The sequence below is a fragment of the Cetorhinus maximus genome, chromosome 15 (genome assembly GCF_964194155.1).
Source record: "Cetorhinus maximus chromosome 15, sCetMax3.hap1.1, whole genome shotgun sequence".
NCBI lineage: Eukaryota > Metazoa > Chordata > Chondrichthyes > Lamniformes > Cetorhinidae > Cetorhinus > Cetorhinus maximus.
In genome coordinates, this window is record NC_135893.1 from 63,948,453 (window position 1) to 63,958,572 (window position 10,120).

A 10,120-nucleotide genomic window follows, 5' to 3' on the forward strand; every position below is an offset into this window, starting at 1 on the left:
AAGGTCTTGCAATTGTACCCAGACCAAAAGAAGCAGCAGGGTTTAGGACAGATATTAAACGATGCACAGGTCTACATGAAATTTGCACAAGCAAAGAGCAGGCATCATTATGCGTGGACTGAGCTCACAAGCCTCGTCTATTTACCACACCATCATATATCTAAAACTAGTGAGGGATAGGTAATTATCACTCAAAATGCCAGACAGATACAATCCCCAAGTTTTAAAGTGCAGCTTTCAGGCCAAGTTTGTTTAAATCAATTCTCACTCACGCTTTCAAATTATCAGCCATGCCACCACAGCATTACAATCAAAAATCTACCCAAAGACCCAATTATGAACATATACCACTTATATTCAATACTCTGGAGCTTTCCTTAAATCATTTATTCCAACTTTTTTGAATCACTTGCAACAAACTAAAGCTGACAATACATCAATCAACCATTCTAACACACCAGCCTGAGTTACTGACAGCCTCCAGTCTCACACCACCTGCATTCCCTGGTGAACCAATTTCGTTAAATAAATGACACACAGTCCAGGATACAAAACATGAAGATGCCAAGCAGACAGTTGGAGCAGTAAAACTCCATTCTCAGGGGTTGTTCTGAGATTCATCAACATGCTTCCCAACTCCTGAAGTGAGTCAGAGCAACTGACATTTTCAGAGTGTTTAGTGCAGTCAAACTTCCTGAGGTGTCTCAGAGGAGGGGAATGAGACAAGAATTGACACTAGGAAGGGGCTTTAGGAGAGCTGACACAAGTTGGGCCACAGGGGGCTTTAGGGAGTCAATTCCAGACCTCAGGCCACTGAAGGCACGGCCACCAATTTCTACATGGAACCCCCGCCGCCCCCTCCCCCAAGCCAGGTATTCAGACACAGGACAGTTTTGCAGCTGCAGTTGAGGATCGGTCTCAGGATAGCACAGGCCTGAGACCTGGGAATTGGTGACTGGGCAGCTCCATCCAGGGCCCAGCTTGAAGCTACCCTGAGTCGCAGTGGCCTAGGTCTCCCACACACTGGCCACTATCACACGGATGTCTCTCTCTCTCTCTCATATCCCAGCCCCTCCATCCCTCATCCCAACCTTCTCCCACAGCACCCCTCCCCACCTCCAAGCACACCATCCCCAACCACCATATCTCTCTCAGCCACTCGCACTCACCACCCCGCGGTCACTCACCCATCCCAAACCCACCTTTCACTCGCTCACTCACCCATCCCCACCCACCTGCTCGCTCTCTCGCCCGCCTTATCTCTCACCCCCCACACCCGCTTCCTCACGCGCGCGCCCCCGACACCCGCCTCCTCCCGCCCCCCACACCCGCCTCCTCCCGCCCCCCCCCACACCCTCCTACTCTCCCGCCCCCCCCTCCCTCCCTCCTCCCGCCCCCCCCTCCCTCCCTCCTCCCGCCCCCCCTCCCTCCCTCCCTCCTCCCGCCCCCCCCTCCCTCCCTCCTCCCGCCCCCCCTCCCACCCTCCTCCCGCACCCCCCTCCCTCCCTCCCTCCCCCTCAGCCCCCTCCCTCCCCCTCAGCCCCCTCCTCCCTCAGCCCCCTCCTCCCTCAGCCCCCTCCTCCCTCCCTCCCTCCCCCTCAGCCCCCTCCCTCCCCCTCAGCCCCCTCCTCCCTCAGCCCCCTCCTCCCTCAGCCCCCTCCTCCCTCCCTCCCCCTCAGCCCCCCCTCCCTCCCTCCTCCCGCCCCCCCCTCCCTCCCTCCCTCCCCCTCAGCCCCCTCCTGCCTCCCTCCCCCCCTCAGCCCCCTCCTCCCTCCCTCCTCCCGCCCTCCCCCCGCCCCCCCTCCCTCCTCCCGCCCCCCCCTCCCTCCCTCCCCCTCAGCCCCCTCCTCCCTCCCTCCCCCCCTCAGCCCCCTCCTCCCTCCCTCCCCCCCTCAGCCCCCTCCTCCCTCCCTCCCCCCCTCAGCCCCCTCCTCCCTCCCTCCCCCTCCTCCCTCTCCCTCCCCCTCCTCCCTCCCTCCCCCTCCCTCCCCCCCTCAGCCCCCTCCTCCCTCCCTCCCCCTCCCCCTCCCTCCCCCCTCAGCCCCCTCCTCCCTCCCTCCCCCCTCCTCCCTCCTCCCTCCCTCCCCCCTCAGCCCCCTCAGCCCCCTCCCTCCTCCCCCCTCAGCCCCCTCCCTCCCCTCCTCAGCCCCCTCAGCCCTCCCTCCCCTCCTCAGCCCCCTCAGCCCTCCCTCCCCTCCACGCCCCTCAGCCCTCCCTCCCCTCCTCAGCCCCCTCAGCCCTCCCTCCCCTCCTCAGCCCCCTCAGCCCTCCCTCCCCTCCTCAGCCCCCTCAGCCCTCCCTCCCCTCCTCAGCCCCCTCAGCCCTCCCTCCCCTCCTCAGCCCCCTCAGCCCTCCCTCCCCTCCTCAGCCCCTCATCCCTCCCCCCTCCTCAGCCCCCTCAGCCCTCCCTCCCCTCCTCAGCCCCTCCCTCCCTCCTCAGCCCCCTCAACCCTCCCTCCCCTCCTCAGCCCCCTCCTCCCTCCCTCCCCTCCTCAGCCCCCTCCTCCCTCCCTCCCCTCCTCAGCCCCCTCCTCCCTCCCTCCCCAGCGCCCCCCTCCCCCCCCTCCTCCCTCCCTCCCCTCCTCAGCCCCCTCCTCCCTCCCTCCCCTCCTCAGCCCCCTCCTCCCTCCCTCCCCTCCTCACCCGCCTTCCTCCCTCCCTCCCCCTCTCCCGCCTTCTCTCCCTCCCTCCCCCTCTCCCGCCTTCTCTCCCTCCCTCCCCCTCTCCCGCCTTCTCTCCCTCCCTCCCCCTCTCCCGCCTTCTCTCCCTCCCTCCCCCTCTCCCGCCTTCTCTCCCTCCCTCCCCCTCTCCCGCCTTCTCTCCCTCCCTCCCCCTCTCCCGCCTTCTCTCCCTCCCTCCCCCTCTCCCGCCTTCTCTCCCTCCCTCCCCCTCTCCCGCCTTCTCTCCCTCCCTCCCCCTCTCCCGCCTTCTCTCCCTCCCTCCCCCTCTCCCGCCTTCTCTCCCTCCCTCCCCCTCTCCCGCCTTCTCTCCTCCCTCGCCCTCTCCCGCCTTCTCTCCCTCCCTCGCCCTCTCCCGCCTTCTCTCCCTCCCTCGCCCTCTCCCGCCTTCTAGCCCTCCCTCGCCCTCTCCCGCCTTCTCTCCCTCCCTCGCCCTCTCCCGCCTTCTCTCCCTCCCTCGCCCTCTCCCGCCTTCTCTCCCTCCCTCGCCCTCTCCCGCCTTCTCTCCCTCCCTCGCCCTCTCCCGCCTTCTCTCCCTCCCTCGCCCTCTCCCGCCTTCTCTCCCTCCCTCGCCCTCTCCCGCCTTCTCTCCCTCCCTCGCCCTCTCCCGCCTTCTCTCTCTCGCCCTCTCCCGCCTTCTCTCTCTCCCTCTCCCCCTTCTCTCTCTCGCCCTCTCCCGCCTTCTCTCTCTCTCCCTCTCCCGCCTTCTCTCTCTCGCCCTCTCCCGCCTTCTCTCCCTCACCCAGCTTCTCTCTCTCTCCCTCTCTCCCTCACCCAGCTTCTCTCTCTCTCCCTCTCTCCCTCACCCAGCTTCTCTCTCTCTCCCTCTCTCCCTCACCCAGCTTCTCTCTCTCTCTCTCTCTCCCTCACCCAGCTTCTCTCTCTCACTCTCCCTCACCCAGCTTCTCTCTCTCTCTCCCCTCACCCAGCTTCTCTCTCTCTCTCTCTCTCTCCCCCTCACCCAGCTTCTCTCTCTCTCTCTCTCTCTCTCTCTCCCTCACCCAGCTTCTCTCTCTCTCTCTCTCCTCACCCAGCTTCTCTCTCTCTTTCTCTCTCTCTCCCTCACCCAGCTTCTCTCTCTCTCTCTCTCTCTCTCCCTCACCCAGCTTCTCTCTCTCTCTCTCTCCCTCCCTCACCCAGCTTCTCTCTCTCTCCCTCTCTCCCTCACCCAGCTTCTCTCTCTCTCTCTCTCTCACCCAGCTTCTCTCTCTCACTCTCCCTCACCCAGCTTCTCTCTCTCTCCCTCCCTCACCCAGCTTCTCTCTCTCTCTCTCTCTCTCTCTCTCTCTCCCTCCCTCCCTCACCCAGCTTCTCTCTCTCTCTCTCTCTCTCCCCTCACCCAGCTTCTCTCTCTCTCTCTCCCTCACCCAGCTTCTCTCTCTCTCTCTCTCTCCCCTCCCCCTCACCCAGCTTCTCTCTCTCTCTCTCTCTCTCTCTCCCCTCACCAGCTTCTCTCTCTCTCTCTCTCTCTCTCTCCCTCACCCAGCTTCTCTCTCTCTCTCTCTCCTCACCCAGCTTCTCTCTCTCTTCTCTCTCTCTCCCTCACCCAGCTTCTCTCTCTCTCTCTCTCTCCCTCACCCAGCTTCTCTCTCTCTCTCTCTCTCCCTCACCCAGCTTCTCTCTCTCTCTCTCTCTCTCCCTCACCCAGCTTCTCTCTCTCTCTCCCTCACCCAGCTTCTCTCTCTCTCTTTCTCTCTCTCTCCCTCACCCAGCTTCTCTCTCTCTCTCTCTCTCTCCCTCACCCAGCTTCTCTCTCTCTCTCTCTCTCTCTCTCCCTCACCCAGCTTCTCTCTCTCTCTCTCTCTCTCCCTCCCTCACCCAGCTTCTCTCTCTCTCTCTCTCTCTCCCTCACCCAGCTTCTCTCTCTCTCTCCCTCACCCAGCTTCTCTCTCTCTCTCCCTCACCCAGCTTCTCTCTCTCTCTCTCTCTCTCTCCCTCACCCAGCTTCTCTCTCTCTCTCTCTCTCTCTCTCTCTCTCCCTCACCCAGCTTCTCTCTCTCTTCTCTCTCTCTCCCTCACCCAGCTTCTCTCTCTCTCTCTCCCTCACCCAGCTTCTCTCTCTCTCTCTCTCTCCCTCACCCAGCTTCTCTCTCTCTCTCTCCCTCACCCAGCTTCTCTCTCTCTTTCTCTCTCTCTCCCTCACCCAGCTTCTCTCTCTCTCTCTCTCTCTCCCTCACCCAGCTTCTCTCTCTCTCTCTCTCTCTCTCTCTCTCTCTCTCTCCCTCACCCAGCTTCTCTCCCTCACCCAGCTTCTCTCTCTCTCTCTCCCTCACCCAGCTTCTCTCTCTCTCCCTCACCCAGCTTCTCTCTCTCTCCCTCACCCAGCTTCTCTCTCTCTCTCTCTCTCTCTCTCTCCCTCACCCAGCTTCTCTCTCTCTCTCTCTCTCTCTCTCTCCCTCACCCAGCTTCTCTCTCTCTCTCCTCCCTCACCCAGCTTCTCTCTCTCTCCCTCACCCAGCTTCTCCTCTCTCTCCCTCACCCACCTTCTCTCTCTCTCTCTCTCTCCTCCCTCACCCCTTCTCTCTCTCTCTCCCTCACCCACATCTCTCTCTCTCACCCACCTTCTCCCTCCCACCTCCTCTCTCTCCCTCACCCACCTCTCTCTCTCTCTCTCCCTCACCCACCTTCTCTCTCTCTCTCCCTCACCCACCTTCTCTCTCTCTCTCCCTCACCCACCTTCTCTCTCTCTCCCTCACCCACCTTCTCTCTCTCTCCCTCACCCACCTTCTCTCTCTCTCTCCCTCACCCACCTTCTCTCTCTCTCCCTCACCCACCTTCTCTCTCTCTCCCCTCACCCACCTTCTCTCTCTCTCTCCCTCACCCCCTTCTCTCTCTCTCTCCCCACACACACACACCCACCTTCTCTCTCTCTCCCTCACCCACCTTCTCTCTCTCTCCCTCACCCACCTTCTCTCTCTCTCCCTCACCCACCTTCTCTCTCTCTCCCTCACCCACCTTCTCTCTCTCTCCCTCACCCACCTTCTCTCTCTCTCCCTCACCCACCTTCTCTCTCTCTCCCTCACCCACCTTCTCTCTCTCTCCCTCACCCACCTTCTCTCTCTCTCCTCACCCACCTTCTCTCTCTCTCCCTCACCCACCTTCTCTCTCTCTCCCTCACCCACCTTCTCTCTCTCTCCCTCACCCACCTTCTCTCTCTCTCCCTCACCCACCTTCTCTCTCTCTCCCTCACCCACCTTCTCTCTCTCTCCCTCACCCACCTTCTCTCTCTCTCCCTCACCCACCTTCTCTCTCTCTCCCTCACCCACCTTCTCTCTCTCTCCCTCACCCACCTTCTCTCTCTCTCCCTCACCCACCTTCTCTCTCTCTCCCTCACCCACCTTCTCTCTCTCTCCCTCACCCACCTTCTCTCTCTCTCCCTCACCCACCCTTCTCTCTCTCTCCCTCACCCACCTTCTCTCTCTCTCTCTCTCTCTCTCTCTCTCCCCCTCACCCAGCTTCTCTCTCTCTCCTCTCTCTCTCTCTCTCTCTCCCTCACCCAGCTTCTCTCTCTCTCTCTCTCTCCCTCACCCAGCTTCTCTCTCTCTCTCTCTCTCTCCCTCACCCAGCTTCTCTCTCTCTCCCTCACCCAGCTTCTCTCTCTCTCTCTCTCTCTCTCCCTCCCTCCCTCACCCAGCTTCTCTCTCTCTCTCTCTCTCTCTCTCTCTCTCCCTCACCCAGCTTCTCTCTCTCTCTCTCTCTCCCTCACCCAGCTTCTCTCTCTCTCTCCCCTCTCTCTCCCTCACCCAGCTTCTCTCTCTCTCTCTCTCTCTCTCTCTCTCTCCCTCACCCAGCTTCTCTCTCTCTCTCTCTCTCTCTCTCCCTCACCCAGCTTCTCTCTCTCTCTCTCTCTCTCTCTCTCTCTCCCTCTCCCTCATCCAGCTTCTCTCTCTCTCTCTCTCTCTCTCTCTCTCTCCCTCACCCAGCTTCTCTCTCTCTCTCTCTCTCTCCCTCACCCAGCTTCTCTCTCTCTTCTCTCTCTCTCCCTCACCCAGCTTCTCTCTCTCTCCCTCACCCAGCTTCTCTCTCTCTCCTCACCCAGCTTCTCTCTCTCTCCCTCACCCAGCTTCTCTCTCTCTCCCTCACCCAGCTTCTCTCTCTCTCCCTCACCCAGCTTCTCTCTCTCTCTCTCTCTCTCTCCCTCACCCAGCTTCTCTCTCTCTCTCTCCCTCACCCAGCTTCTCTCTCTCTCTCTCTCTCTCTCTCTCTCCCTCACCCAGCTTCTCTCTCTCTCTCCCTCACCCAGCTTCTCTCTCTCTCTCTCTCTCCCTCACCCAGTCTCTCTCTCTCTCCCTCACCCAGCTTCTCTCTCTCTCTCTCTCTCTCCCTCACCCAGCTTCTCTCTCTCTTTCTCTCTCTCTCCCTCACCCAGCTTCTCTCTCTCTCTCCCTCACCCAGCTTCTCTCTCTCTCTCTCTCTCCCTCACCCAGCTTCTCTCTCTCTCTCTCTCTCTCTCCCTCACCCAGCTTCTCTCTCTCTCTCTCTCTCTCTCCCTCACCCAGCTTCTCTCTCTCTCTCCCTCACCCAGCTTCTCTCTCTCTCTCTCTCCCTCACCCAGCTTCTCTCTCTCTCTCTCCCTCACCCAGCTTCTCTCTCTCTCCCTCTCTCCCTCACCCAGCTTCTCTCTCTCTCTCTCTCTCTCTCTCTCTCCCTCACCCAGCTTCTCTCTCTCTCTCTCCCTCACCCAGCTTCTCTCTCTCTCTCTCTCTCTCTCTCTCTCTCTCCCGCTCACCCAGCTTCTCTCTCTCTCTCTCTCTCCCCCTCACCCAGCTTCTCTCTCTCTCTCTCTCTCTCTCTCTCCCTCACCCAGCTTCTCTCTCTCTCTCTCTCCCTCACCCAGCTTCTCTCTCTCTCTCTCTCTCTCTCTCTCTCTCTCCCTCACCCAGCTTCTCTCTCTCTCTCTCTCTCTCTCCCTCACCCAGCTTCTCTCTCTCTCTCTCTCTCTCCCTCACCCAGCTTCTCTCTCTCTCTCTCTCTCTCCCTCCCTCACCCAGCTTCTCTCTCTCTCTCTCTCCCTCCCTCACCCAGCTTCTCTCTCTCTCTCTCTCCCTCCCTCACCCAGCTTCTCTCTCTCTCTCTCTCTCCCTCACCCAGCTTCTCTCTCTCTCTCTCTCTCTCTCTCTCTCTCCCTCACCCAGCTTCTCTCTCTCTTTCTCTCTCTCTCCTCACCCAGCTTCTCTCTCTCTCTCCCTCACCCAGCTTCTCTCTCTCTCTCTCTCCCTCACCCAGCTTCTCTCTCTCTCTCTCTCTCTCTCTCCCCTCACCCAGCTTCTCTCTCTCTCTCTCTCTCTCTCTCTCTCCCCTCACCCAGCTTCTCTCTCTCTCTCTCTCTCCCTCACCCAGCTTCTCTCTCTCTCTCCCTCACCCAGCTTCTCTCTCTCTCCCTCACCCAGCTTCTCTCTCTCTCTCTCTCTCTCTCCCTCACCAGCTTCTCTCTCTCTCCCTCACCCAGCTTCTCTCTCTCTCTCCCCCTCCCCCAGCTTCTCTCTCTCTCTCTCTCTCTCTCTCTCCCCCTCACCCAGCTTCTCTCTCTCTCTCTCTCTCTCTCTCTCTCCCTCACCCAGCTTCTCTCTCTCTCTCTCTCTCTCTCTCTCCCTCACCCAGCTTCTCTCTCTCTCTCTCTCTCTCCCTCACCCAGCTTCTCTCTCTCTCTCCCTCACCCAGCTTCTCTCTCTCTCTCTCTCTCTCCCTCACCCAGCTTCTCTCTCTCTTTCTCTCTCTCTCCCTCACCCAGCTTCTCTCTCTCTCTCCCTCACCCAGCTTCTCTCTCTCTCTCTCCTCTCCCTCACCCAGCTTTCTCTCTCTCTCTCTCTCTCTCTCCCTCACCCAGCTTCTCTCTCTCTCTCTCTCTCTCTCCCTCACCCAGCTTCTCTCTCTCTCTCCCTCACCCAGCTTCTCTCTCTCTCTCTCTCCCTCACCCAGCTTCTCTCTCTCTCTCCCTCACCCAGCTTCTCTCTCTCTCCCTCTCTCCCTCACCCAGCTTCTCTCTCTCTCTCTCTCTCTCTCTCCCTCACCCAGCTTCTCTCTCTCTCTCTCCCTCACCCAGCTTCTCTCTCTCTCTCTCTCTCTCTCTCTCTCTCTCTCCCGCTCACCCAGCTTCTCCTCTCTCTCTCTCTCTCCCCCTCACCCAGCTTCTCTCTCTCTCTCTCTCTCTCTCTCTCCCTCACCCAGCTTCTCTCTCTCTCTCTCTCCCTCACCCAGCTTCTCTCTCTCTCTCTCTCTCTCTCTCTCTCTCTCCCTCACCCAGCTTCTCTCTCTCTCTCTCTCTCTCTCTCCCTCACCCAGCTTTCTCTCTCTCTCTCTCTCTCCCTCACCCAGCTTCTCTCTCTCTCTCTCTCTCTCCCTCCCTCACCCAGCTTCTCTCTCTCTCTCTCTCCCTCCCTCACCCAGCTTCTCTCTCTCTCTCTCTCCCTCCCTCACCCAGCTTCTCTCTCTCTCTCTCTCTCCCCTCACCCAGCTTCTCTCTCTCTCTCTCTCTCTCTCTCTCTCTCCCTCACCCAGCTTCTCTCTCTCTTTCTCTCTCTCTCTCCCTCACCCAGCTTCTCTCTCTCTCTCCCTCACCCAGCTTCTCTCTCTCTCTCTCTCTCCCTCACCCAGCTTCTCTCTCTCTCTCTCTCTCTCTCTCTCCCCCTCACCCAGCTTCTCTCTCTCTCTCTCTCTCTCTCTCTCTCCCCTCACCCAGCTTCTCTCTCTCTCTCTCTCTCCCTCACCCAGCTTCTCTCTCTCTCTCCCTCACCCAGCTTCTCTCTCTCTCTCCCTCACCCAGCTTCTCTCTCTCTCTCTCTCTCTCTCCCTCACCCAGCTTCTCTCTCTCTCCCTCACCCAGCTTCTCTCTCTCTCTCCCCCTCCCCCAGCTTCTCTCTCTCTCTCTCTCTCTCTCTCTCCCCTCACCCAGCTTCTCTCTCTCTCTCTCTCTCTCTCTCTCTCCCTCACCCAGCTTCTCTCTCTCTCTCTCTCTCTCTCTCTCCCTCACCCAGCTTTCTCTCTCTCTCTCTCTCTCTCTCTCTCTCTCCCTCACCCAGCTTCTCTCTCTCTCTCTCTCTCTCCCTCACCCAGCTTCTCTCTCTCTTTCTCTCTCTCTCCCTCACCCGGCTTCTCTCTCTCTTTCTCTCTCTCTCCCTCACCCAGCTTCTCTCTCTCTCTCTCTCTCTCCCTCACCCAGCTTCTCTCTCTCTCTCTCCCTCACCCAGCTTCTCTCTCTCTTTCTCTCTCTCTCCCTCACCCAGCTTCTCTCTCTCTCTCTCTCTCTCCCTCACCCAGCTTCTCTCTCTCTCTCTCTCTCTCTCTCTCTCTCTCTCCCTCACCCAGCTTCTCTCTCTCTCTCTCTCTCTCCCTCACCCAGCTTCTCTCTCTCTCTCTCCCTCACCCAGCTTCTCTCTCTCTCTCTCTCTCTCTCTCTCCCTCACCCAGCTTCTCTCTCTCTTCTCTCTCTCTCTCCCTCACCC